This window comes from Macrobrachium nipponense, chromosome 33 (assembly GCF_015104395.2).
Source record: "Macrobrachium nipponense isolate FS-2020 chromosome 33, ASM1510439v2, whole genome shotgun sequence".
Lineage (NCBI taxonomy): Eukaryota > Metazoa > Arthropoda > Malacostraca > Decapoda > Palaemonidae > Macrobrachium > Macrobrachium nipponense.
Genome location: NC_087219.1, coordinates 63,760,693 through 63,773,192, shown reverse-complemented (window position 1 = coordinate 63,773,192; position 12,500 = coordinate 63,760,693).

Here is a 12,500-nt window from a genome sequence, read left to right as displayed (position 1 = left end):
GCAAGATAAGTATGTATGCTTATATGGTTTAGTTGTGCGTTGGAGTTTGGTAAACGTTAAACAGCGTTATAACGAAAACATTTGAGATGATGAATGCTTTTATCATGTGTAGCAGTGTCTTAAACAAAAATAAATAAAAAAAAACTTCCTATTTGGTCAAAATGCATGTCAAAGGAAATTGTTCAAATGATGGCGGTGTGATTTAAGCAATACTATGGTATGGTTTTCTCTGCAAGGGAGATGTTTTTTGGTTCTTTTTTTTTTTTTTAAAATTCATTATTTTGAAGCATTTAAAAACAAATGAATATCTGATTGAGGTGAATTTCGACAAGTACTTAACTCGGTTTCTTTAATCTAGTTAAATCATCCGTATTTTAGTTATATCTCGAACCTTGTAATTAATGGTTAATATTTATTTTGAAGCTTTATTAAACTTTTTTCAAGTACACAATATTTATATGATAATTTATGGTTATAGAATATCAGTTGGAGTTGAGAAAGTTTAAAATCTATAAAAGTAATGGCCTGTGAATAGTGATTGTTGCTTACAACTGTGAACTCTTTGAAGCTAAAACAATATTCATAAAAGTGCGTTAAAAATACATCATAGTATGGTGAATTTATCAAATAGACACACACATATACAGATAGATATATATATATATATATAATATATATATATATATATATATATATATATATATATATATATATATATATATATATATATCATTCGAGCTACAAATATCCTTTAATATCTGATTCGCTCTACCTCGGAATTGATATATTTGCATATGCAATATAAAAACACTGTATCGTGCTTCTAAGAAATCAATATAGGGATCCACAGTAATATCCTTGTTTACCTAGATATAATATATTTATGGAAAATAAAATAATACAAAAGCTTAAAGCTTTCGTCCATCCTCCCTGTGGACTTGATCACTAAGCAGGAGATGGACGAAGCTTTAAGCTTTGTATTATTTCCATATATCTTATATCTAGATAAACAAGATATTACTGTGGATCCCCTCTATTGTATATTTTCATATATGTACCGAAGGGAATTTTTGTTGATAATAATTTCGTCCCCCATGGGCTCGAACCACCATCCATTTTTGTGGATGGCCGGGGAAACGAAAATCAGAAACGGACAGTGACTCTATCGAGTCGGCCAGCAGAGAGACTATAAGTTTATATCGATTCTGACCATTACAAATCACCGTCAATCTCGGTGTTTTCGTATTTAGAGTCGATATGAAACCCCCTCAAACCATGCTAGCCGATTCGAGCGTTTGACCAACGTAGCCTTATTATGAATACTTATGACATCACTGTGATTCATATAAATCATTCGAGCTACAAATGTCCTATAATATCTAATTCGCTCTACCTCGGAATTGATATATTTTCATATATGTACCGAAGCGGAAATTTTAGTTGATAATTTCGTCCCCCCATGGGATCGTACCACCGCCCAGTGGACGGGAAACAAAATCACGGTGATGTGATAAGTATTCATAACAAGGCTACATTGGTCAAATGCTCGAATCGGCTAACATGGTTGAGGGGGTTTCATATCGATTCTAATAACGAAAACACCTAGATCGACGGTGATTTGTAATGGTCAGAATCGATATACACTTATAGCCTCTCTACTGGCTGACCCGATAGCGTCAATGTCCGTTTCTGATTTCGTTTACCGTCCACTGGACGGTGGTTCGATCCCATGGGGGGACGAAATTATTATCAGCTAGAAATTCCCCTTCGGTACATTTATGAAAATATATCAATTCCGAGGTAGAGCGAATTAGATATTAAAGGACATTTGTAGCTCGAATGATTTATATGAATCACGGTGATGTGATAAGTATTTTATATATATATATATATATATATATATATATATTATATATATATATATACATAGTTTAGATGTTGTTTTCCCCATTTTCAATCAATAATGATTTGGTAGTATATAAACAAGAGGATTCTGATTCAGAGGCAGCTTATCGATGTAAAATTATCATTATCTTGAAGGCAATACCGAAGAGTTATGGTTGATCCCGCCTGCGTTATCAGATTTCTTGAGCAAAGCATTCTGGAGAGTCTGACCTTTCAAATGATAATTACAACAATCTGGAATTTGCATTTCACCCTGTTTTGTGCTCTATTATTACTACATTACAGCTGAATATGGAGCAACTTTGATTGGCTTATGTTACAGGTCGTGACTCTGTATCCCTGGAGAGTTATCACATGAACGTCATACACGTTTCCTTTTTCCTGTACATATTAGTAAATGAAGTATCAGGATTTCTCATCCTAAGGTTCCAATGATCACGTTGGCCTCCAGTTGTTGGATTATTGGCTAATTTTATCTGAGTATGCTCCTTTTCGCTTCTCATTCGGGTTTTAATAAAAGAACCTCCTGTGCTCTTGTACATCCCTTTTTCAATGATGTGGTCGATGGTATTTGAAGGAAGCCAGCATTCATGAATCAATTTGATATGTCCATCTTTTTTAAGCGACACTTTACGGAGAAATTATATTATGAAAACTGAAGATAAGATATGATGGGCCTATCGCCCTTGTCACTCCACTACACTTACCCTGTGATTGAATCTTTGAAAGAAAATTCCAGAGTAGAACGGGTTGAGTTTATTCACTTTCAAGTGCAAGTCGACTTCCTTAGAAGATTTTGGAGTGATTCGAAATTTTATTGATATTATACATATCATAACATGTAGTTGTAAGTTTGCTTGTAGATAAGCTTTTTTTTTTTTTTATCTATTACTTGCATTCATATAAAATTCAACAATTAAACCTAAAATGCAATTTCGCAATAATTTATATATTATTTTACCCTTCCTTTATGTGCACGTAAACGGGAATCGTGAGGCTGTGGTTAAATCAATAGATCTATTTTCGAATGCTGAAGGATGATAAGCCGACAGCATTTTGCTGTCTCTGATTGCAAGAATTGTGTGCTCTTGGGTTCCCTATGTATGTAGGAACTATGAAAACAAGAGTCAGCCATTTCAAAATCATGAATTAATTCTTATCATCAACTGAATTCCTGATTTTTATGAGGACTCTCAATAACAAACAAGTTTTTCTCCAGTTTAAGAGAAAATTTCTCGTTAGCCATAGTATAAACATCCAGTGATGAATTTAATTGTTTTAGCATTGTTTCTTTTCTTTTAACTAAAAAAAATATTCTCATTCTCGACCATAACTCTTGACATCAAATTCCTCCCCTCTGTTTGAAATGGTCTATCAAAATGTTTGACAGGTGTACGAGGGGAGACAGAATATGTTCCATCGAACAGACGCCAAAGCCCTAAATTCCTTCGAAAACCAGTGGAATCTCCCTCCTATTTCATCTCTACCAACGGAGTATGAACACAAAAATAAGAATATGCTGTCACATGTTGAGGAGAGCGTAGTTTTGGGGTGATAGATAGATAGATAGATAGATAGATAGATAGATAGATAGATCCGATAGAATAGACATAAAAAGAAGAAAATGAAAACGAGGGAGACATCATCATTAGGATTTTTGACCGCAGTTTGGCAAAGATATCTCATTAATGAATATAATTCTGTGACACGAGCTGTTGACAAAAAAAAAAAAAAGAAAAAAAGAATATGAATACCATTTTCGAAGAAAACGTCGTTAAATTCTTTACATGTTGAAAATAATTCAAAATCTTGAAAACAAGGAAAATGATAGATGTGGAAACCATACTACGTGATATGAAATTTATTAGTGTTTCTTTACTCGGGACTATTTTTTTTTTACTTCATCTGCTTCATAGAAATTTATCATTTAACTTAATATTTTACTCGTTTATTTCTCAGTGCATATTTTACAATAAGTTGCTTGATGTTCGTATTAATATTCTGTCAATTTCCTAGTAACATCAATATATGCATCTATTTAACGACTGCTCTGCATGCTATTCTACATTTATTTATGCTAAGATATATATAATTATATACATACACATATTTATATACATATAAATATACATATATAATATATATATATATATATATATATATATATTATATATATATATATATATATACTATATATATATATATAATATATATATCATATATATATAAAATATATATATATATATATATATATATATATATATATATATATATATTTATATATATATATACAAAATATATATATATATATATATATATATATATATATATATATATATATATAGGATATATATATATTAAAGATACTATAAAGTACACAATAATACTCAACTCCATTTTTTTCCTATAAGAGAAAGCGTACCACGAAAGCCACCCCACCAAGAGGTTGCAAATACAATCCGGTCAAGAACGAAGCAATGACGTTACATGAAACGTCAGGGCTACAAGTGTAAAGATCATGCTTTCACGATTTCTCTTTATACCACGTATTCAGAATTATCAATTTTACACCATGCATTCCGGGCTTGATCTTGATACCTTACATCCAGGATTTTCTCATAACGCCATGCATCTATGATTTTCTGTTTACACCATGAATGTTGGGCAGTACTACAAACACAATACAATCATATTTCTTATAAACTGCAAAAATAATATTCTTTTTTAACAGGTTAGTTTTAGAGAATATGAAATGAGATCCACAAAAAATAACAGTTTGGCTATATGAGTCTCACCCAAAATATACCTTCCGAATACAGTATGGAAACAAATGATGCCATTCGTGAATCATGTGGAAAATCGTGTCCCGATTGGTTAGTATTTATAACGTCATGCTTTTTAATTTTGATTATAACCACCAGTTGCCTCTACTGACGCCGTCCTACTGCTCATATGCCTAACTTGAGTATCTTTGTGAACTCTGTAGTATCATACTATATATATATATATATATATATATATATATATATATATATATATATAGATATATATGACTGGTAAAAATGTTCTGTTATAACAGAATTCCATCTAATAAAAGGAGCCCATAAAAACACCAAAATATATAGAGAGAAATACTATATCTCAGAGACTGCTGTCTCCCTCTTCAGGTAGATGAATAAGAAAAGTTGCAGAAAAGGTGGTATTTATACCAAGAGGTCCATCCACAGGTAAACCAATTTAGGTAACTCCCACTGATAATCTTCCTTTAATCTTCTTAAGTGTCGGTTGAATGAAAACCTGGTCGATGACATCTGAGTCCCATGCTCCCTTTGGGATATTCATTACCTCTCTCTCTTTGATCAAGGCCGATTCTGTCATCTGACTCTTGTACCGGCAGTTGCTGCTATAAATTATATGCGACAAATTCCAGTTTACACTATGGTTATGTTCATTTATATGGTTGAAAATAGCTGAGTTCTGTTGTTCATACCTAACTGACCGTTTGTGCTGTATTAATCTCGCATATAGTTTCTGGGTGTGCTTACTTGCCAGATGATCTGACTGCTATTTGAGCAGGAAAACGCCAAAAAAGGGAGTAGATTTTATTACGAGATGATGGCTCTGTTCATCAAGAAATTGTTATAGATAAAAAGTTTAGGGTAACTTTAAATTACATATATTTACATTAACAACAATCAGAAGATTAAAATGGAATTCTAACAGGTAGCAGATCCTGTGTAATAATCAAGTTACAGGGACAAATGGAGAAGACTGCTGCATCCTTGTGAATGCAGACATAATCAAGGCGAAAATCCAAGCGAAGGTCCCCTCTGTAACGAAGACGTTTGCGAATTAAGGCCAGAAAGGTACAGGGTATCGAGTAAAGACAAGGCAGTGAACAGAAGGTGCCAATAGATTCATTAAACATACATATTCCAAACGATAAAAGCAATTATTAAATGTAAACACTGCCCTGGCAAAGCAAGGCTGATATGAACACTGGATCTTTGAAACAAAGTCGGAGGATTTGGTGAAATCATACAAAATTTTACGTGACTGATTAAAAACATTGGTATAGAGAACACTTTACCTTGTGGAAGAGCTGGCTTCAGCTGAGACTAAGGTTGGAGGAGGTCTTAATTAAAGGTTCACTACAAAGTCAACTTTGGTTCAGCCAGAGAACCATGTGGTAAGGGGGAAAGCTCTCTGAGTGAGGCGTGATGTGTAAAAGAGTTGTTATTCAGTCCGCTCTGAGGACGTTTCTGCCCGCTTTCAGGTGTCCCACATGCTCCAGATTTATAGCTGATTTCCATTTTCTACATCAGATGCACACTTACCGATGCCCTTTTGTTTTATCAGGAAAGTCACGTAGTGTATTCCTCCCGCACTTTCACTTGATTAATCACCGCTGCCGGCTGTCTTGCTAAGGTCAATCCTTAACGGGTGGTGTTTCTGAAACTATATTCCTAAGGCAGATCACGTGGTCAAGGAGAGAGAGAGAGAGAGAGAGAGAGAGAGAGAGAGAGAGAGAGAGAGAGAGAGAGAGAGAGAGAGAGAGAGAGAGCAATTAAAGAATTTAGGAAGGGGCCAAGGTTCAATGCCCCCTTTATCAGTCAGTATTAATTAAAACACTTTATCATTCAATTTTATTTAGTCTATGAAGCTTTGGGAAAGGGGTTACTTGGAAAGTATTAATCAATCATCAATGAATATATATATATATATATATATATATATATATATATATATATATATATATATATATATATATATATATATATATATATATATATATATATATATATATAATATATATATATATATATATATATATATATATATATATCTATGTATGTATATATATATATATATATATATATATATATATATATATATATAATATATATACATACATAGTATATATATATATATATATATATATATATATATACATATATATATATATATATATATATATATATATATATATATATATCATATATATATATATATATATATATATATTATATATATATATATATATATATATATGTACATATATATATATATATATATATATATATATATATATATATATATATATATATATATTTTCCATTTCCTTCGAAAACTTGCAAGTTCCATTGCTTGCCTGTTTAAGCAGAAGAAATTGCCATTAAGTGAAACGGTCCAGAAAAATCTTTTGAGTGAATGGGGTTCCGGTAGGTCTACTATTAGATTAATAATGGAATTTTATAAAATGTCTTTGATGCAAGAGGCTGAAGGCAGACGCTAGCAAATGCATAAATGACATAAATTGGCGACCGTGATAGGATGGCAAATGGTCAGTGAGGTAGTGTGAAAAAGTATTATTTTTTTTCTCTTTCTCTCTTTACGGGACACTAATAATTCTTCGTGTTAAGCAGCAATTGCTCAGTTTAACGAGATGTCAACTTTAAGCGAGTTAACTGCCATTGGTGAGAAACTTGGATTGTCAGTATCTGACTTAGCATATTTCATAAAAGAGCAACAGGAGCTCGAACGCGCTAAACGAGCACAGCAGAGAAAAGCTGAAAGAGAGCAGAGAGAAGCTGAAAGAGAGCATAGAGAAGCTGAAAGAGAGCAAATGGAAGCAGAAAAAGCAATATTGGCTGAAAAGAGAGCTCTAATGGAAGCTGATAAAGAAAGGCTTGAAGAACAAAGTAAAACTCTTCAGTTAGAGATAACTTTAAAGTCTTTAAAGTCCGATGAAACTTCTATGAGTGATTCTGTGCCAGCTGAGTTTAGTGATAAGTGGGGAACTAAGCTAATTCCTAAGTTTAGCGAGTCAGATGTCGGAAAATTTGTCGTTGCTTTTGAGAAAGTAGCTCATCAGTTAGCTTGGCCCAAGCTAACTGGGCTGCATTAGTGCAATCTGCATTCTCTGGCAAGGCACAAGTAGTTTATGCAGCGTTAAGTGCACAAGATTCCAGTGATTATGATATTCACTTCGCAGGCTAAAATGAAAACTCATTATGATAGAAAGTCTCAAGTTAGACATTTTGAAGCAGGAGAACAAGTACTAGTATTACTTCCTATTCCAGGTCAGTTCCGGGCTCAGTTTGTAGGTCCAGCAGTGGTTAAGAAGAAATTGAATGATGTTGATTATTTGGTGGAAATTCCAGGAAGGAGGAAAAAGTATCAGTTGTATCATATTAACATTATGAAGAAATATTTTTCCAGAGCTAACACTGTTAAATCTGTTTCAGCTGTTGTATCTAAAGAAGGTAATGGACAAGAAGTGGAAAGCAAAGATTATGGATGGAATGGCGAAAACTCTCAAATTTTGTGTAACCCAGATAGTTTGCTTAAAAATCTGAATGCTCAGGAAGCTACTGATATTAAGGATTTATTCAGAGAACATCCGTCAATATTTAAGGACACTCCCGGTCTTGTGCATAGTTTGCAACATGACATGGTACTAAAGCCAAATGCCCAGCCAATTAGACAAGCCCCTTACAGGTTAAATCCACAGAAAGCTGAAGCTGTGAGAAAGGAAGTCAGTTATATGTTGGAGAATGACTTGATAACACCAAGTAGAAGTCCTTGGAGTTCCCCAGTTGTATTAGTGAAAAAGGAAAATGGACAAGACAGGTTGTGTTTTGACTACAGAAAAGTAAACGACTTAACAGTTGCTGACAATTTCCCTCTGCCTCGCATAGAAGACTGCATAGACATGATTGGTAATGCCAAGTATATTAGTAAATTAGACCTTTTAAAAGGTTACTAGCAAGTTCCTCTGACTGAAAATGCACGGGAAATATCAGCATTTATAACACCTGAAGGTTTATTCGAGTGTAAAGTCATGCCTTTGGCATGCGTAACGCAGCCAGTACCTTCCAGAGAATGATTTGGATGATCACGAATGGATTGAAGGGTTGTGTGGTTTATCTGGACGATATAATTATTTTCAGTGACAACTGGAAAGACCATGTCGATAGAATCAAGGCCTTATTTCGCGCAATTGCTGACGCTGGTTTAGTGGTAAACCTTTCTAAATGCGAATTTGGAAAGGCTGAAGTTATCTACCTAGGACATCACGTCGGGCAAGGTAAAGTATTACCCAAGGAAAAGAACATTGAAGCTGTACTAGCTTTTCCCACTCCAAAAACTCGGAAAAATGTAAGGCAATTTGTTGGTCTCGCTGGTTACTATCGCAGGTTTGTCCCCAGTTTTTCTGAAATAGTAACTCCTTTAACTAATCTTTTAAGAGAGAAATCTAGATTCTTGTGGGACGATACATGTCAACGAGCCTTTGATAAATTAAAGGGCATTCTAAGCACCTACCCTATTTTGAAATCGCCTGACTTTCAGAAGGGATTAAAGTTAATGGTAGATGCCAGCGAATCTCGGAGTAGGGGCAGTGCTGTTGCAAGACGATAGTGAAGGTATTGAACATCCTGTTTCATATTTTTCCAGGAAACTTAATGAGCATCAAAAGAAATATAGCACAATCGAAAAGGAAGCCTTAGCTTTAGTTTTAGCTTTACAACATTTTGAAATTTATGTAACAGCTAGCGTTGATCCAATTGTGTATTCAGATCACAATCCTTTAAAATTTGTGAACAAATCTAGGAACAAAAACAGAAGGCTCACTAATTGGAGTCTTTTGCTTCAGGAATATAATTTGACTGTAAAACATGTGAAAGGGAAGGTCAATGTCGTCGCTGATGCCCTCTCTAGAAATCTGTGATGTCTTTTCCACTTGGATTTTTGTTTTGTTTTCGTCTTTATTTTCTTTTTCTTTCTGCAGTGCCTTTGGTGCAACATCTCGTTCTTTCATTGGTTTTTTGTTTGTGGAAGTGATAATTTACTGGTCTTGAGGTTATTTAACGTTGCCGTTAATTTTTGTTTTTCGGTACATGTTGAGATATAAAATTAGTTGGAACTCGTCTATGAGTTGTAAAAAAAATTATATATTTTTTTTTACCTATTAGGTTAGGGGTATCACGCCCGAAAGTATTTTCGTTCGTTCATTTATATATTTATCTATTTATTTATTTTTTGCCCACGCAGTCGTATGTTTGCTGCTTGTTAGTAACTGGGTGCTGTTTGCTTGTTATTTGTTTTGCAGTCGTTAAGGAGGATAGTTCTAATCCAATAATTTCTTCCTTTACATGATGACGTGGAGGCAGAGAGACTTTTTTTTTCGGGAAAAGCCCAAGTTTGCCGTCAGTGATCCTCTGAACGCTAGAGAGGTTGGGATTGCCTCTGAGAGGTACTTGTCTACTGAGAGCAGTGGATTCGCCTTGGATCGCTGCAATGGTGTGTAGCTGTTAGCGCCCTTTATTCGACATCAACGCCTGCTTTTGAGTCTTCAGCACCTTATACCACTGTCACGCCCGTTTGATCGTTCTTCCGCCGCTGATGCATGGATGTTTGTCTTCGAGGAGCAGCTTCTCGATACCAATCTTGGTCTTTATCTGGAGGATTACAACACCTGTCAATCTGCGACGGACACATTACGAACACGGGAGAGGATATCAGCCTTGGACAGCCTCTAAAGAAAATTCAGATTTATCACCTGGTCCCTCATATTTACTACTGCAACTGCAGCGCCGTTGATGATACTTTACGAGGAGTTAAGTATTGGTATTAGTAACTGTCCTCCATTTTTAGAGCTGCAATTAACAACACTTCATTACAACGGAGCATCAAGTTTACGCTGCAGTGACCTGAAACTTACCTCGGTCCAAATATTATTTAATTATTTGTTTTTTCTTTAGTAAATAAGTATTTTTATTTCCTTTTTCGTATCATACTCCCTCGTTGTCCTTTGCCATCATTGTTTATAAACTATAACTGGTTGTTAAAGGTACTTCAGGTTGTACAAAATGCTATTGTTTTTTTTTATGACGGCTTTACGCAAATTATAAAGAACCTGCTTTAACATAAAACGTTAATGTTATTAATTAAGTAGTGACAATATATATATATATATATATATATATATATTATATATATATATATATTATATATATATATATATATATATATTTCCATTTCCTTCGAAAACTTGCAGTTCCATTGCTTGCCTGTTTAAGCAGAAGAAATTGCCATTAAGTGAACTAGTCCAGAAAAATCTTTGAGTGAATAGTGTTCCGGTAGGTCTACTATTAGAGTTAATAAAGGAAAAAAAAACTGTTAAAATCAGTTTGGTTCACTCTTGAATAATGAATTTTATAAAATGTCTTTGATGCAAGAAGCTGAAGGCAGACGCTAGCAAATGCATTGATGACTCAAGAATTTCATTTAGGTACATCCTTTTGCTTTCAAAGTTTTTTTTTTTTTTTTTAAAGGTTTTTTTTTTTTTTTTTTAATAATTCACCCTAATATTTTATTATACTTTCCTATTAATTAAACAGCCATGCTTGTTGAAAATCTCGTTTCAAAATATTAACTATCTGGCATTGACGTCTGGTATATTATTAAGGAATAAAGAACATACAAAGATTTCTTTTTGAGTAAAACGAAGTCAGTAGCTCATGATCAAATACCCCTGGGGACTGGGGATGAATGAGGGTCACCAACAGCTGTTACCCTTGTTTTCCCTGTCCCTCGTTGGTTGAAAGCACAGATCACATGCGAATGTTAAGTCTGTTTAACATTATGACACGTCCTTTGCCTTTGCTAATAATTCGCCAACCTTTCTAGAAAGAAAAAAAAAAGACAGTAATCATTGAGTGTAGGGTAAAAAAAAAAATGGACTCTAGAAAAAAGAAACTGATAACCTTTGATAAAAGAGAAGATGAAAATGCTAAAAACACAATCACAAATATCTTTTAATATGGTTCTTTTATAAGCGGGAACAATCATAAAAAATTAATGTTACAACGTCTAGCTTCAGTAATTAATCAGCATACTGCGCTGTTGAATTGTACTCGTAAAAATTTTGCATATTAGATAATTCATGTTTAGAAATTCTATTCAATTACTTTACCAATAAATTTGCGAATTGCGAAGGGCGCTAATGGCTAAGTTCATTTATATTCCACAAATATTCTCTCCTTTATACATGTAAGAAATTTTTATAAAATTGGTAATGAATTCCAGCGCAAAATTTCTTGTCATACGGTAAGAGAATCAATATAAACTGAAGAATTTGTCATTACTAATACATAATAGGCATGAAATTTAAGTGATCAAAGTTTCTTCACTGACCTTATGTTAGGATGCGCTAGCCCTGTATTGACCATCGATACAATAAGAAAACATTCCGATGTATAAATATAGGAAGTGAACAATTACAGTATGAATTTCAACACTGAAATTTTCCTCTATTACAAAGAAGTGGAAGAATTGGCAGCCAAAACTGGCTGACTGTCAAGATAGATTTTTTTTTTTTTTTTTTTTTCTTTTTTTTTTGTTAGTAGGAGGTAGCTTGAAGCAGTAAGTGCTCTCGTGCATTTTTAGTTCCTTATTCGGTGACTCAAATAATAGAAATGAAAGGAAAGTCGTGTATTTATTTGATCATTCATTCATTCATGAATTTATAACTGTATTCAATAATTTACATATGCATGATTATTTATCTATTCCTAAAGAAACATATGAAT